This window comes from Sphaeramia orbicularis, chromosome 13 (genome assembly GCF_902148855.1).
Source record: "Sphaeramia orbicularis chromosome 13, fSphaOr1.1, whole genome shotgun sequence".
Taxonomy (NCBI): domain Eukaryota; kingdom Metazoa; phylum Chordata; class Actinopteri; order Kurtiformes; family Apogonidae; genus Sphaeramia; species Sphaeramia orbicularis.
In genome coordinates, this window is record NC_043969.1 from 31,472,491 (window position 1) to 31,490,885 (window position 18,395).

An 18,395-nucleotide genomic window follows, 5' to 3' on the forward strand; every position below is an offset into this window, starting at 1 on the left:
GGACATTATATTCCAAAATTACTAATATCTCCCAAAATATTGGTCCTATCAACTTGCCGTTTTCACTACTGTCTTCTTTGACCAAAAATACATAAGTATGCCAAACTGCAGGAGTCAGCTCTGTACGGATTTAGTGTGATTACCGAGACACACACACACACACACACACACACACACACACACACACACACGCACACATGCACACAGAGGCCACTTGGCTTTTTTAATTTAGATGCAATATACCTCATTTCCTGTTCTGAAAGTACATGAAAGTGCATTTTTACAATCATTCTTAGTGATTCTTATCCTTTAGTTTCATTATGATGGGATGATCCTTTATTATCTTTCACTATATTTTATTTATCCATTAGTGTTTTTATTCATCTTGGCTTTACTGCTTTTACTCTGTGATGTGATGTCTTTTTAATACACAGCGTCTTCCTTCTCTTTTGTATTTGGTGAAAGGCTATTTTAACTCACATCTATGTAACATTATTCATGGGTTTTTATATCCTTCTCTTGCATTTATTTGGCCTATTGTGTGTTTTCTGTTGTTGCGCTGCGTTGTGACTTTCCCGTCCTTGCTTTGTCTGTCACAGCACTTCGTAACATTAATTTTTAAAAAGGCACTGTATAAATAAAGCTTGTGTGCTGCACACCTCACAATAGCCTACAACAAAGGCAGCTTGATGAAGTGACCCTGGTATTTCAGCTTGGTATGGAAACATTCTGCACTTGTACAAACTATCACATCTTACATAGTATTGTGTAGAAGTCTTAGGTCACCTTTAGTGTTATTTTCACAGGGTTAAAATGTGTATATACATTATTTGTCATTCCCTTTTCTTCAGATACAAAAGAAAATACAGGAAATATGTGCACAGCCTTAAAAGACACACAAAAACTTGAACTAAATGGGTTATAAAAGCTAAAGTTACTATTTAGTGTGACCCCGACCCCATGACATGAAGCAACACGAACGGTTTGACATGAGTTGAATGAAACCTGGTATAAAACATGACAAAATGAATGCAATAAATCTCATATTGTCTGAACAAAAGGGTCAAAGTCATTTAAGTGCAAAGGGAGGTCACACTAAATACTACTACTCTGGTTTATAGACACTCTTTTTTCCCTGAAACTGTTGTTTTTACTGCTGTACATACTTCACATATATCCACATAGTATGTTAATACAGAGACTGACAAGTACATATGTGAGGTCATTAGAATTTTAGTAAACCAGCAAACCTAATGTTATTTTGGACTGTATATGCACTATAGAAGATTTACACATGTTTATGAGCTTATGTGAAGTTTTTGTTGGAATTTTTTGATTTGGGGGCTGGTTGTTTGACATTCCCTAATCCCACAACTAAACTAACAACTGTTTCTGTTGTCTGCATCCATGATGAAAGCTACAATAAACTGATTTCTATTAAAATTACAGTAGTGCTGCTTGAGGTGTTCAGGCTTATGTAATAATCTTTTACGGCGTTTTTACTGTGGGGTGTGTGCAGTTTGTGTTGTTACGTGATGTGTGCACTATGTGTTACCTTCAGTGTTTTTTTTTCATTTTTTAACCGTTAAAGTGTGCACCTAGTGTGTATCTATAATTGGCACAGGGAGCAATGAAGTACATCATATCGTTTTGTATTTCTATGTAGATATACGCTCACACTTGCTTTCGAGTTCTTCAGTGCTTGTCCTCTCCTGTCCAGCTGTAGTGTTAGCTTTAAAACACATGATCTAAAATAAAAAGACATCACACTCCCAATATAACACAATCTCCAATGCACATTTCTTGTAGGCACAGGACATGAAAAAAACTGTACATTCTGAACCTCTAAAGGGTCTTTTAAGGGCCTGTAAGAAATATACCTGACAGAAGAATAGGTAAGACTATAAGTATAGGTTTGAAAATGTAATTTCTAACTTCTGATATTGCTCGCCTTTTTGTTCCTTCGACCATATGTTTGTGTCTGATATGGGTTGTGGCATTTATTACTCCTTTCCTCAGCTGAACGTATTTGCTTTGAATCACTATCATTGTCTGGAAAATACTGAAAGTACTGAAATAGACCTGGAAGAATAACTCATCAATAGAGGCAAGGCTAAGGCAGGAGACAGTTGAGGAACAAAGTATGTAATAACACTGGAAACAGGTAGGAATTGGCAGCCGCGAGTTTGAGTAGAGTGACAAGGCTGAAGAGTTTGATGTACTGGTACAAAACAACCTGGCAGAGGTGAACGGGAGGGGGCTGCGTTTTACGCTGCTGACTTCAACGGCTGATGAGCTGCAGGTGACTGAACAGGTGGAGCAGCGGGAACTGAGACCAGAGCTGCAGGCGGCAGCTTGGACGTAGATAAAACACAGATGAATGAAACAAATTATGACAGTTAAAGCCCTGAGGTCCTTCGTTCTAGATCTGATATTGAGCTAGACATACCAATCAAAACAACCTCAATTAGTCGGTTACCACTAAATATATAATGAATGAATGTTTTATTTTGGACATGTAAAAGCACAATACAACCACCAAAAATTAACAAGACATAAAACAACCAAAAAAGAAATTTATGCTATTATACAGAAGAAATGCTTATTCCAATTTTAGTGTTATTTACACATCCAAAAAGGAGTGGGAAGAATTAAATACTTATTTAATCCCACTCCTTTATTACAACACCACACAAACTATAACAACCTACATTAATACAATATGTACATATGTATATCAATATAATAATTATCATATATATAATTATACATCATAATCCATTATGTATGTGCTAAACATAAACCCATATAAATACAGTTGGCTATAATGTATAACTATATACAATTTTCCTTATAATTTATACTATATATGATTATCTCAATTATGTCTTTAATGAGCTGCCACATTAATCACATGTGTCAGAGTTGACATCCACCCTCTTCCCTAAACCGCTTCAGTAAAAGCTCCTTGTATATTATTTAAAAGAGTTAATGTTATTACATCCTTTCATTATTTCCTTCTTCAAATCATTCCATAAATTCACCCCACACATTAATAACAACAGTATTTGAAGTAATGTAAAAAAAAAAACCAAAACCAAAAAAACCCCAACAAAAAACCCATATATATATATATATATATATATATATATATATATGTATGTATGTATGTATGTGTATGTATATATATATATATATATATATATATATATATATATATATATATATATATATATATATATACACACACATATACACACACACATATATGTATATGTGTGTGTGTATACACACACACACACACACACACACACACACACACATATATATATATATATATATATATATATATATATATATATATATATATATATATATATATATATATAAAAATATGTATATATATATATATATATACACATCAGTGTTTCTCAACCTTATTTGAACAAAGCCCCATGGATGACATGAGCCTCCTGCCGCCCCTTATCCCTGAAAAGATCTGGAACCAGGTAAGGGGAGGGGGGGATTCTAAAAGTAACACGATGGATCTGTATGTGGGTTATAAAGCTCTGTAGATAAAACCACCTTCACCTCATCATTGTCCACCTGCTGGCTCCCAAAAACAAATTTGTGACCGGGGGGAGATATGCTTCTATTACACGACAGACCTCAATCCATAAACCAGGGGGTTTACAAAGGGTCTTTACATGGGGATGGGGTGGAGGGGGGGGGTTGGATCGAGTGATGCATAATGTGATGTACAACAGTAGTCGCTAATGCACCTCCTGTCAGCTTTCTCATTCCAAATGCCCCCGACGATGTCACTCCTGCCCCCCCCATGTGCTCGTGCCCCCCCCCCGGGGTTGAGAACCACTGCTATACATAATTAAAGACCAGATACAGAAGTTAAATGTGTGATCTACTGAGATGCTTTTATAACAAAATGCCTCACATGTACTATGTGTGCCTGCTAACATTCACACAACAACACCACTGTTTATCAGCATAGTGAAAACTCAGCCCCATACATGTGCATGAGGTATTAATAAAACAAGGACCATTAAACATTGATACTAGCACCTCAACAGCCTCCGTTGGTTGAGGTGTAAGCAGTCGATCTCATGCGAGAACCACTCATATGAACAGATCTGTATTAAATGCCCCATATGAGCAATTTAAGAAAATTTGCAGCATTCAGTATATTTTTCATTCTTCAGTTTTTCTTGAATGCGAATGAATAAATGAATGAATCTGTGAGTATTTAGACCTGTTACATGAGTAATTTACCAGTAGTCTGATTTAATCCACAGAAATAAAACATTATTGACACACTTAACAATATCCTAGTCTGAATTAATTTAGTGTTTATCACATTAGTGAAATAATCAAATACTACATTAATATTCATGAGGTTTTGCCAAAACCACTGGTTGAATGAATTTACAGACAATTTTAATGATACATTAACCCTGCAATGCCTGAACCATTAAATTATTGACAGAAAATTTCAGTTCTTTGAAACTGGAGCCTTTAATGGTCCTTCTGAACAACCTTTTTCTTTTCAAATATCAATTTCCATGTATGAGTTTCAATTTTGTATCATATCTGATACATCAGGTATCGATCCTCAAATATTATTTTGAACAAACAAAAACATAATGTAACACAAACATGTCTAACAAATTGGTAATTCCTTTTCAAAACTGCCAAAGTTCTGCCTCCTTCCTCATTAACGACAATCTTATATGTCACTGGAAAGGCTCTAGTGAACGAATTCCTCCCCCCTGGTGGATTATCAGTGTATTGCATGTATTTACTTGTATACATAAGGATTTTCAAGAAAAAAAATATCACATTGATCATGTAGAGGGCTTCAAAACTCATATAGCAAATATGATACGTTTGGTGTTATAGGGTTAAAAATATCTTTAACAAAAACACAGCTTATTATCACAATGAAATGTACAAATTTAGATATTTTTTAGAGTTCTTTTTTTTAATCTTTATTGGTTTATCTGATTACAGCAGCCTATATGATTGAGAAAGTTGACTTCCTGTCAAAGCTGCGCCACGTTTAGTTTCAGACGGACCTTTTCGTTTGCTCTCTATTAATTTCTGTCATGTCACAGAGCTGCTCCGATGACACTGATGTGATGTGATAAGCTGTAACCTTATATTCATGTTTTCTGATTGTTTCGGGTCACATAGCGTCACCTGACACTGCTTCATTTGTTATGTTGTCAACTGTTGATTTTGGTTGATTGAAGTGTTCTAATGATCTGCAGTGTGAACTTTTCCCTCTTACTATTTTACCAAACAAAAAAATTTTCCATGGCTCATTTATAGAGTTTTCTGCAGTTATGAGTATTTGCTAAATCCTACAGCATGTTCTTGATTGTCTCTTCTGATCTAAGTTTATATTTGCCAAACAGAATATACTCTTCATAATCTGAATTCACATTAAACTGGGGAAACTAAATAATGAATAAAACTTACATTTTTATCCTGCTAATAATATCTATTGGGTTCAAGTGGGGATCTTGTTTGAAAGGTCTGTGACGCTTGACTCAATGTGAGAATAACTGTAGATCCTTATTTGCCACATGTGCCTCCAATTACAGGTTTTCAGGGAAATCAGGTCAATGCATTTAATCCATGACATATCGGTATAATTAGCAATTATGTGAATGAAATGTTTAGAATGACTGCAGACAAGCTCATGCCACACGTTGTGATTCTCTAATCACAAACCTGTCAGAGCTGTTATTTGAAACTGAAAAGCACATTTAGCTCCTCTTTCATCAGTCACATAATTATTTTTTTTTTAATCTATATATTTTTCCATTGCTGTGCACAAAGTTAATTTAGCTAAATGCTTGGAGAATATAAGTAATGGATTAGCAGGAGATGTTGCAGTCCATATTACTTTTCTTTTTTAATGAAAATTCTGTGACATAAAACACATTTATGGCTGTAAACAATCATGAACAGAAATTAAAATAGACTAAAATGTGCCTGGCATTTGCATGTTTGTACCTGGGTTTTGCAGAAGAGCATTGAGTTTAACTAAATTAACAAAACAGTAAAGATCCATTGAGTGAAATAAGTGGACTGATCTGTGTTAATGGACAGAGACCATTAAATACTGTAGGTGTAGTGGCCAACTAGAGGAAGTTCATTATGGGTCGTTGTCATTGTGGCTGTACCATAAATAATTAGTTCACAACCTATTTGATAGAGGTGGCATTATCAGAAATTGCTCTTTATTTTTTGCCTCTAGTTAATTAGTAAATTTGATAAATTAGCCGCTGAACCAAATTGCAGTCCAAAAGCTATCAAGTTAGGAACAAATTAAGCCTGAAAAATGAGGACATCAGAGAACATTCAGCAGGATTAAGCTGAAAGTGTTTGTGGTTTTGTTCCTTTTATTGGAGAAAACGTGATTTTAATTCAAAATCCCACATCAAGCGGTTTTTCTACAACGCAATGCCTCCCAGATGGTTGCGCTTGCAGCCCTCCATACAGAAAAACAAAAATGGTTTGTAAATAAATCTGCTACTTTGGATTTCAGTGAATTCTCAAGAAGATTGTATGATCACTTCCCAGGTTTGATGTCTGGCTTGAAACAGAGACGGCTGGAAAATAGATCATCTTATTCTGCCTTTCATTTGGATCCTCAGTGTTGGGCTTTATGTCAACAGTTGTTATTCTCCCATTGGTTGTGTGGGGTTCAACCAGGTACATAATCTTTCATTTAAATAAATTACAAGGAAACAGTTATATCTCTTACTAATTAGTGGAATGCAATATATTAAGTTTATGCTCTTTCAGAATGATGGATCTTTTATTTGTTTAATGCATTGTGACTTTCATGAGCTGCAGGTGACAAGCGTGGTAAATGAGAAAAATGCAGTTGTAAAGCGTGCAGGACCATTACTGAGTGTGTCTGAGGTAGTTATGTTTCAAACACTACATTTCTATAATTTACTGCATTCACTATCACCGGCCATAATCTTGGCCAGCATTGCAACCTGCTCAACGCCATTATTGCACTTTAATATAGCTCTGCCCGTGCCACTTGTCCACGATACTACATCCAGGCAAGCTCATTGTGCTGCCAGGACCACTTATAACATCCCTGCCTCATGTGCAGCTCCTCCTCCTCCTCCTCACTCTCCTCTGCCTATGAGCCAATGCAAATTACAGTAACAGCTTGGACGTGAGTATAATCTCAAGTGGTGCGAGCTGGGCTTCATGGCGAGGCATGCAGGCAGATGGAAGCAGAGACTTTGCCAGGCCTCTTTAGGGGCTCCCACTCTTTCTCCGGCATGCTAGACAATGGAGGAGCTGTGGCTCATAACCAGCTACTCGTCTGCCACTATCATGAAGCCTACACCCATACACTGTATTTGCTATGTGACATAAAAGGTTACGCAAAGGGTTCCTGCCATGGTCTTTTTAGTCAAAAGCGCAGATGAACACCGATACTGGCCAATTTACACCATGAGCCAGTTACTCAGCAGAGGGTAGGACTCAGAAATATGATGAATACGCTAGAAGTATCGCAAATTGTTCTATGTAGGATGTAGTAAGTGACAATCGGAAATACGGAGTAAAAATTGTCACATACTTTTTTTTACGCAGCAGGAAATTCAGTTTGTCTTGCTTTTCTTACTCTCTCCAACAGCGTGCTCCCGCTTACATACACACAATCATTTTAAATCGGCTGAACACCCGGGTGAATATTGTGAATAGAGTTCTGGATCATGGGACATTTGTACCTTTAACCCATAAAGACCCAGTGCTAGCTTTGTGACAGTTCCCAAATATATTTTCTTTATATTTAACAATTTTTAAGTGATTTATCACCATTTATTATAGTATTGTACTCTGTATTTTGCATTTTTCAGTGTAAATCATGTATTTTCCTGTATTTAATTCACTGGTTATGTAGACCTTCATAAAAACTCAGAGTATGTTCAAAGGTTATTATACCCAAAAAAAAAAAAAAACTGAAGAAAAAGTGACTTTTCAGCAAAGATATCAATAACTGAATGGTGAATCAATGTTGTAGAAGATGACAGTGTTTCCACGTTCACTACGGAGCCTCTGGATGTCCAAATGGGTCATATCTGATTATGCATAGAAACTGCATTTTACCTTAAAGGAGTGATATTTTGCTTTTTTAAAATGGAATTATGCATTATAAAACATTTCCCTGTGGTCTACATAAACTGTAAATGCTATACTTGGGTCTGAATTCTTCATTAATTCAACTCCACAGGTCCATTTTCAACCCTATTTCTGAGTAATGACACCAGAAAGGTCATTTTGAGCGCTGGCCCTTTAAATGCACATGAGCCACTTCAGGCCACACCCCCTCTAGGCTGTTGACTGTGCTGCTCTGTTCCGTTCAACCAACAACTGAACATTTTGGGTAATCGGCTCAAAGTCTGGACATACTTTCAGTATGGACTACAACCGCTGCTGCTGACAAACAATTATGTCATACTCGGAGAAATGTTTGTCGAAAGTCTTGACCTTATATGTGCAAATGTTGTGACGTAACTTGTTATAGATGTAACAAATTAAGCAGAAATTGAAATGGGTTGTAGAAATCCACTTGATTTTTGCCAAAATGAATATAAAGATAGCTTTGCAGCACCTGGAGGGTTCATATTCAAACTTTTTGAACTATTACAGTCCAAATACACAAATATATGTACCAAAGACTAATAAATGTGGGTTTAGCAAAATATGACCTGAATTATTTACATGTATTGATAGGACTAGTGGATCAACAAGTATTACACGGTTTATATCGGTCGCCCCACGACTACTACGCTCGTCTGGGGAACGTAGTCTGGTGGTTCCCAGACCTTGTACAAGACAATCCAGGCTCTTTTCATGGGTCGTTCCGCATTGGTGGAACACTCTACCAAGTGCTACAAGAACAGAGTCATCCCTGCCTATCTTCAAGAAGCTCCTGAAGACCCAGCTCTTCCGAGAGCACCTCCTATCCTAGCACTTTCAAACATTCCATTTTAAATATTCTAATAAGGTTTTTTCCCAGGATAACCACAGATTCTTTCACGATCATCTCTGGACCTGCTGCGGTGGTCCGGCCTCTTCCCTGCCCTCATCATCACCACTCACTTATCCTCAACCGCCTCCATGTGTCTCCCCCTACTCCCCCCTTCTCCCCCTCTCCCCCAGTCTCTATCTCTATCGCTCTCTCTTTTTCCCCTTCTCTACCTTCTCTTTTTAACCCCAACTGGTCAAGGCAGACGGCCATCCTCCAGGAGTCTGGGTCTGCTCGAGGTTTCTGCCTGTTAAAGGGAAGTTTTTCCTCACCACTGTCACCAGTCACAAGTGTTTGCTCCTGGAGGATTCTGTTGGGTTTCTGTAAATTGACTTAGAGTCTGGTTTTGACCAACTCTATATATAAAATGTCAAGAGATAACTTTTTTTGTGATCTGGCGCTATATAAATAAAATTTGATTGATTGAGTGATTTAATTGGTTTTCCCCTGTAAGTCGCTTTGGAAAAAAGCGTCTGCCAAATGTGTAAACATAAACATAAACATAGATGGTTTTCGTTGCCGGTAGATGTTTGGGTCTTTATGGGTTAATGTTGCTATTCAAGCAACTGTATTTACTCTAAGTTTGTTTACGGTGATTGTGTGGAATGTGTCAGAAATTCAAGTGCTCAGCATTTATGTCAAATGTCAAAAGTCCAGGCAAATAATTCAGAAATCAAACTACTAAACAATTTTATATGCTTTAGTTGTAGTATCATTCGGCTCTTGCAGACTGAATAAAGGGTCCAACTATGTGGAGCATCTCTTGCATCTTAAGATTAAAGAGAAAGACTGGATGCATTTCTTAAGGTATCTCTGCACAGCGGGTGTCATGGACGTTCCCCCTGAGCTAAGTTAGAGCTCTATAAATAGGACTTTCAATAAACAACCTGTTCTAATTGCATACAAAACCATGCATGAATCACTGACAAACACTTTGATTGTCAACCTACACTCAATATTCATGAATGTGCGATGCAACAGCCACTCTAAAACTCTACTTATGTCTTTATATAGATCACACATGCAATATTTATACAAAATACACTACAAAGCACGATTAAATTGAGATTAGTTTCGATATGGCTGGGTTCTGTGTAGCCAAAGGGAGAATAATTTCATTGCAATATTAAAATTGGTTTTCCTAATGTCTGAGAATGGTTCTGTCGGTATTACTTAAGTCTTATTCTTGATTTTCAAGTTCAGCAACTTCTCTGCTATTTCCAAGACCCAGACAGAATAGTGTGTCCTGCCTGTAATGTGTGACTTCTAAGTAAAAGGAATAATTAATTTATAAACGGTGAGTAGTGAAAATTTCCGTTGTTACAGATGCCTCTTAAGGTTAAGAGCTTGCAAGTCTTTTTGGATTCAAGCCGCGCAGTTCAAAAGCTGCACAAATCTCAAGATGTAATGTACCTTTTGAATAAATGAGCTCCAGGCTTTACACTTGCATGACAACTCAGATCAGAGGTTTTCTGGTTTGTTGCTGTGGGAGAAAGAGGCTTGTTTATGCTCCCAAACACTGATTGTGCTATTCTTGGCCCTTAATATGAATGGGTCTTAAACTCTGCTTTTTCCCTTATTACTAATGAGAATGCTTATGCTATAACTTTCGTCCTCTATTGTCATTAAACACACTTCTGATTTTTGTTATTATTTTTTTTAATCACGTGATCTTGCATATCAGGAAGCTCAGAGAAAACGTACAGTTTGTGCAGAGGATCTACAACAACGCCCTCCTGTATACATACATAACAGGAAACAGTACAAAAGAATATGATGTATGAACAAATCAATACAGTGTGAGTCAGCTGTGTGTCAAGATGAGGCTGTTTAAGTGACTCAGTCTTCAATGTGCTTGCCAACCCTGAGTGCATCTGCACTAACAAAAAGATATTTGACTGAGAGAGCGAGTGAGCGAGAGAAAAACCGAGACGCTGAGCACAACTCCCCTGGAGCTAAGCATCTATTGTATCTGACTTGTGCTTGCACGCATGCAGGTGTGTTTGATTTTACCATATTTTCCTACTCTATTATTCAAGATGGCTCCAGCTACATTACTTCAAAATCACAAATCCCCTCCTGTTATACTGGGATGTGGATGATATGAGAGTGTATGGCTTAATATCTGTGCATGATTAGAGCTGCAGTAACAAGATTCAGGTGTTGAGATGAAATCTTAACAGGGCAACATGTTCAGTAAACCTCAAGGAAGTCATAAGCTGCCATTCGACACTGCCTGTCACTGACTTCGATACTTGGTATTCCAGGAAACACTGACTGCAAGACTCAGATTACTTTGACAAGGGAAGCAGACCACAGAACACAAGACAGGGGAGGGAAGCGTATATGCACTGTGCCATCACTGGAATTCTGAATATGTAAGGGTAATAACTTGACCTCCTCCTTACTCTCCCCTCGAACCCTGATTAAAACATGTATTCTCTTCTTACTTAGAGAGCATTTATAAGATGTACTACCATCATTTTAAGTACAGAGAGATGAACTGGTGGGGAATCCTGTTGTTACGCCTCTTATCGCCTTCAAACTTGACAACCAGGATTAAACTATGCTCCGAAGAACAGCTGAGTGAAGATGTGGAAGGAATACATATTCCTGGAGTTCCACTACACAAATTGCTTTCATTCGACAGGAAAGGCTGAGTTTAATTCTCTTAAAAAGGATTAATCTAACTATAGGAATTATATTTTTTTGAGACACGGGAAAAAAAAGAGCAGAGCGTCTGACGGTGTAGGAAAAATATGCAGAGTTATGCAGGGTGCATGACTGTTGTAGACGCTGCTTGTTAGGCGTACGACAAGAGGGAGGGGGAACACAGAAGGGAACAGCAGTTATGTTCAATTCAGTTACACAAGCTGGCTAATTAGCATTGCCCTGCCATTCCCTTTGAACCAGAAGAGGACAAGTGGGAGCCATCATATTTCTTTGTTCTCAGTAGAGTGTGATCCCCCTGACCACAGAAACCACAGGGGTTCTGACCACAGAGGGTCAAAGGTAAGCAAAAAAAAAACTAAACAAAAAACCCTCTACTGCTTACCTCCCTCTATACTGAACCCACTCACCCTAGGGATTTAAACCCAGACCTTCCCCTTAAACTCTGGCATCAGCAAAGCACAGTCACTGGAAGCACAGAGTATCAGATATAGTGCTTAGATGCAGTGCAATGACATTTTCAGGATGCAAACCTACTTCAAGTACACCAGACAGATGTTAAGGGGATACAGGTACCTACTGCACTTCAGATGCACACAATTATTCTCGGCTGACTGCTCTCTGAAGACGCAGCGCAGATCATTAACTCTATCCTCCCGTGTACCAAGTTTAATTAATAGTTTCATGCTATATAATGTACGACTGAAACATGAAACAGCATTTATGCACTGCTGCAGTGTTTTACGGCCCATTTCAGGTTAGTTAGAGATGCAGTCGATTATATTACAACCCTAGTTAGACACTTTTTGTACTACACAAGGGTCGCATAATTTGAAATACTTGGCAAAATTAGTCAAGTATATTTGCGCTGCTAAATAGACACGTTAAGTTTGCATTTTAGTCTGTTCATTAGCAGGAAAATAATTCATACAAAAGTATTTTTGTAGCCTGCTGTCAGTGGTATCCTAGTGGATAATTTGGCCTGATTCAAGAGACTGGGGTAGCCAGATGCTATAATAGTTTGAAAACTGGCGTCATCATCTTTCCTCAAAGGCATTCAGAGCAGTACATGTACGCATGAAAAATGAGAGCAGTAGTAACGTAAGGAATGAAATGAGACTTTAACACACCTGGCTAGTCATAGTATTTGCGTGTCTGATTGTCAGTTTTAGAAAGTCAATTATACGTACAGCTTGTGCACCTTCCTGTTCTCCCTGTGGAAACTAGAGCTCTGTACAAAACAACCAGATGCGAGAACACACTGTTCATTTTGACACATGCATTTTCTTGTGTAGGTGAATCAGCCCAGGCCCTATATACACACATACTGTACACACACACACACGCACACACACACACACACACACACACACACACATACACAGACACACACACACATATGTATATATCTATTCTGCAGTTTAATATGCAGAACATGCAAAACACAACCTGTCAAATCAAAGCACGTTGCATTTAGATATGAATATGTACGTATGTGCATTCTGAAACAACCTCTTGCACTGTCTATGTAAAATTAATTTCAACAGTCTTTGCACTCCCACACATTCTTGCACTGTTTGCAACCTTGCTGGCATTACTGTATGTGCTAGTGCCCATTTGTTTTTGTGAATACATTTCAACTGCGCGGCCTTATTTTTGAGTCAAATTATATATAGGCTTGAAGACACTCAAACTGATTATCTCCACCCATCTGGTGCTTTAACAGTATAAAAGAATAACACAAAGAGAAAAGCGACTGTAAATTTGACCCAGTTCTGCTCTGCACCTGTAGTTTCATGGCCGTCTCTCTAACAAATTCCCAATGGTGCTCTACATAGTACTGCATTTTAAATCTGCTGATGCACCACTGCTAACGCAACAATTTCAGCGCAGTTAGAGCTGCCCCAGGTAGGGCAGAGCTGCAAACCACTCTGAATCAATACCCAGTGACTTGGAAAGGACGACGGACTCACCAGATATCAAGCCCTGGTGTCCATCGCAGGTTTCACATCAGCATCCCGATCAGCTGGCAGTCAGAGAGTCAGAGCTCCGGAAGATGACTCCCTCTGGCGTTACAGGAAAAAAAACACCTAGAGCAAAACAAACATGTCATTCTGTAAGAATCTGGATACCATAGACATGAGTGCACTTCAAATTCATCACAAATCATGTTTCTTGAGGATGTTTCTCATGTAGTCCTTGACAGTACTGTGGTGAAGAGGACAACATTCCTCAACACATAAGAGAAGCAGTCATACATTCATAATCTCATTGACTGAGCTTGCTCCTTTTTCCACTTGGCAGCTTTGGGTGCGATATGAACGCTGATCTGATTATGAAACAACAGGAAAGAAGCATAAGCAGCAGGAGAGGTAACAAAAACAGAGTTGTAGATACCACAACTATGAATATGTGTCCCGTCATTAATATTTCACTGCATCATTGTAGCTAAAGGAAAACAAAGTGTAAAGGAGAGTGAAATGAAAAATTAATCATATTGTGACAAAGCCGAGGAATGGGAAATGTGTACAAAAACAAAGAAATGGTGAGTCTTTTGCTTGTGATGAGAATTCATGACTAATTATTAATGCGTTCAAATAATTACAGTGTGCTTTAATATGAGGCGAGTGGTTTTTCAACAGTGGAATTTGATTAACCCATGAAGACCCAACCATCCACCAAAACCATCTACTGATCTAAAATGTATAATAGCTGTTGATCCACTAATCTTATCAATGCATGTAAATAATTGGTGTAAAATGCAGTTTGTCATCTTTTCATGGTCATCAGATATGACCCATTTGGATGTTCAGAGGCTCTGTAGTGACCATGGAAACACCATCATCTACTGCAACATTGATTCCCCAGTAAAACCCATGGAGTTTGATAAATAGCAGTGGATGGAAACACTTGTTTTATGTTCAGTTAATGATATATTTTGATGAAAATGTCAGTTTTCTGTTTTTTGATATATAACCTTCAACTATAATCTGAGCTTTAAGGAACATCCACATGATCAAAGGCAAGGCAAATTTATTTGTATAGCACATTTCAGCAACAAGGCAATTCAAGGTGCTTCACACAGGACATTGAAATACAGCGACAGGGAAAAAGAAACACATTTAAAACATTATAAAAGAAACATGTAAAAGGTGATTAAAAACAGCAAGTAAGAACACAACACATAAAATCCAAAAACATAAAAACACACACATATTAAAGTAAAAGTTGCAGTGCAGAGTTTCGAAAGAGAATATAAAATTTAAAAAGTCAAAATCCTTTTAGTCAAAGGCAGAAGTGAACAGGTGAGTCTTTTACCTTGACTTAAAAGAACTCAGACTCTCAGCAGACCTGATATTTTCTGCTAGTTTGTTCCAGATATACGGAGCATAGAAACTGAACGCTGATTCTCCATGTTTAGTTCTGACTTTTGGAACACAGAGCAGACCTGCACCAGACGACCTGAGTGGTCTGGATGGTTCATACTGGACTAGAAGGTCTCTGATGTATTTTGGGCCGAAACCATTCAGTGCTTTATATGCTAGCAAGAGAATTTTAAAGTCTATTCTCGGAGAGACAGGGAGCCAGTGTAGAGACCTCAGAACTGGACTGACGTGGTCCACTCTCTTGGTCTTAGTGAGGACTCGAGCAGCAGCATTCTGGATCAGCTGCAGTCGTCTGATAGACTTTTTAGGCAGACCAGAGAAGATACTGTTAAAGTAGTCAACTCGACTACAGATAAATGCATTGACAAGTTTTTCAAGGTCCTGCTGTGACATCAGTCCTTCAATCCTAGAAATGTTCTTGAGGTGATCGTAAGCTGACTTTGTAATTGTTTGTATGTGGTTTTTAAAATTCAGGTCTGAATCCATGACAACACCCAGATTCCTAGCCTGGTCAGAGGTGTTTAATCCTCCTGAGGTTTTAATTTGATCAGTACATTAAATATTGGAAAATACCTGATTTTTACTGGAAAAATGCAAAATACAGAGGATTATTTTATAATAAATGGTGACAAATCACTTAAGAAATGTTAAATATAGAGAAAAATAATCATTTGGGAATTACCACAGAGGTAGCACTGGGTCTTTATGGGTTAAGATGAATGAAGACAAGGTTTTGTATCTCACTTAGAGGCTATTTTAACTGCAGCTTTTCTCTTCTTTTTATTTCTCCTCTAACCAGAGGGAAATGGATGTCAAGGTCATGAGCTTTCAGTTTCTCACTTGTCCCTAAAATTCAAGACAAGCTACATGACATGTCACAGCTCTGCCTGCAGCAGAGCAGCACGCAACCCAAGAGAGATTACCATATTACGAGCATTTGTGCGTAGAGAGCCTTCATGCATTAAAAAACAGAATTCTCCACTCAGGTTCTTCGAGCTCTACTGTACATCAATTTGTATTCGAGGAGTGACTCTAGACCTGTCATCTTCAGCTATTCATCCGAGTAATTAAGTATTTATGACGCAAGCTTTTGCTTTTTGATACGTCATTCCATTCCTTTCCAATTCATCCAGGTTGGATTCAGAGCTGTCATGTCAGAGTTTAAGGAATGAAGGAGAGAAACAAAGTAGGAGTGTAGGTGTCACAGATTTCACGGTCTATCATTTCACAGTCTATCATGACATGCATATTAACAGCTTCTACTTGTGTGTGGTGGTGCTACAGCCCACTCTGACAGGCAATGTGACAATGAGTGGTGTGACTGCAATGTGACACTGAGCGACCGCTGGGAGGTACATGATGATGTACACTTGTTTAATATGAAGTCCTTCACCCGTCCACAATGGCCTAGCAACTGATTTTCCACTTTCCAGTTTTCCACATTCGAGTCATTACCTGGCCCAGCTTGATAAGTCTGGTGTCAGCTCAGGACAAACCGGTCTCATTTAATCTCCAACATGGCTCCTCTTCACAGTATCAAACACTTCACTTCCGTGCTCTATTTTCCTTGGAGCCACAAGACTTCTACCTCTCACACTTTTTTCTTTCTTCCTCTCTTCATGCTCTTATATGAAGTGAATGGACAGTAAGAAAAAAAAATCCTCAGTGCCAAGCTACTTTGGCCGAAAGACATACTCCGTCAAGTCATTATCCATCACTGTGATTCCTTCCTATCTGAGCGAGACAAAGACAGTTGTTAAGGAGACGGTTGTCCTCCTGTGCAACTGGCTTTGCTGCCCAGAATCCCATGGTATGACAACAGGGGCGCCTGTGACTTCCATTTTTTTCTCAATGCAGTGATATTCTGACTGTCAATCCCACAGAGACAACATGACGAGCACAGCATAAAAATTGTCAGTTACAGGAATGAAAAACAAGTATTTCATTATCATCTCGGTGTTAAAACCAGCCTTAAAAATCAACTTCATATGACTTAAAATATGAGTAATTTCAGGCTGATTATAATGGTTAGTGATGTGACTGAGATGGAAGTATTATGTATCTGATTAAAATAAAAAAAAAAAGCAGTGGGGGATTTTGTTCTAAAATGTCAAAGTGTGACATGTAGTTTTCCAGAATATAAAAGCTGGATTGAAATTTACTTGAATGGCAAGTATCAAGAAAAGAAAAATAACAGATTTAAAAACTGTGATATAATAGAATTGTCATTTCTACACTTTTTAAAAGGCACAGTTAGTATTAGTCTACAGGCTTAATGGGAGCTTCTATTTTTCTACCTAAATAACAGCTCTTCAAAAGCAGCAAAAGAAACTGCTGGAAAAACCTTCAGGCATCACATTACATCAGATCCTGCTGACCACCATTTGTCGAGGGAGACAAAAACTAGCCTTGGAGCTTCAATCAATTATAGATTTGAATGAATGCATTCATATTGCAGATAGCTGCCTTTTCTTTGTGCTCTATTCCCCAGATATCAACAAGGTAATGGCAGTCCCTGGGTGTACAATCAGGTAACCTGGACTTACTGCATTTTACAGGCTGCCGCAGAACAGGAAATTAATTCCACTGTAGCGATGTTGTCATTTTGTATTTATTACTAACAAATTATTTTTAAATTGCCTGATTAGAGAAAAGGCTTTGGTTAGTCTTTTCAGAAAGCACCACCTTTCAGTAACTGCAGCGATCACAGCGGCTAAGATGAAGACAAGCAATAAAGCAGCTGCAGCTGTAACACGCTTATTAAAGGACATTCTCAATGTCATCATGACTCAGCAGTGGACAGACAGAGCCACTCATTCAGGAAACAGGGATGCTGTTCAGAGGTGTAGAGTAGCCCGATAGCTGTCATAACTGTGAGACCAATCTCATCCTCAGCATATCCACGAAACTGAATTCCACCAGAGCCTTCCTCTTTTCCCCCGGCTTTCCTGTAATTTACTCCTACATGTCAGCACTTTGATTAATGACTTGATTTATACCCAGAATCATATACACTATATGGCACAGTATCAATCATATTACTGTATGTATTCATGGGTTTCAACAGCTGTGTTCCCTTAGTCAAAGCCCAATTACATCTAACTAATAGGGGTGCATGAATAGCAATGCCCCGAAACGATGAACATATTGACGATATGTCACTAAATGCAGACCTAATATGTTTAAATACATCAGATATATCCTGTTTATTCTCCAGGTGCAATATTACCAGCGTCATCTGGGGATAAAAACAGAAA

General features: G+C 38.1%; 1 protein-coding gene across 2 annotated transcripts in view; it reads right to left on the bottom strand.

Moving 5' to 3' along the window:
- The window catches only part of lrfn1 (leucine rich repeat and fibronectin type III domain containing 1), a 136,561-nt gene that overhangs the window by 25,542 nt on the left and 92,624 nt on the right, over nucleotides 1-18,395 (bottom strand). For both annotated transcript variants that reach the window (XM_030152905.1, XM_030152904.1), the window contains one exon: nucleotides 13,726-13,842. The gene's annotated coding sequence lies outside the window, so the exon portion shown is untranslated. The remainder of the gene's footprint in view (nucleotides 1-13,725; nucleotides 13,843-18,395) is intronic.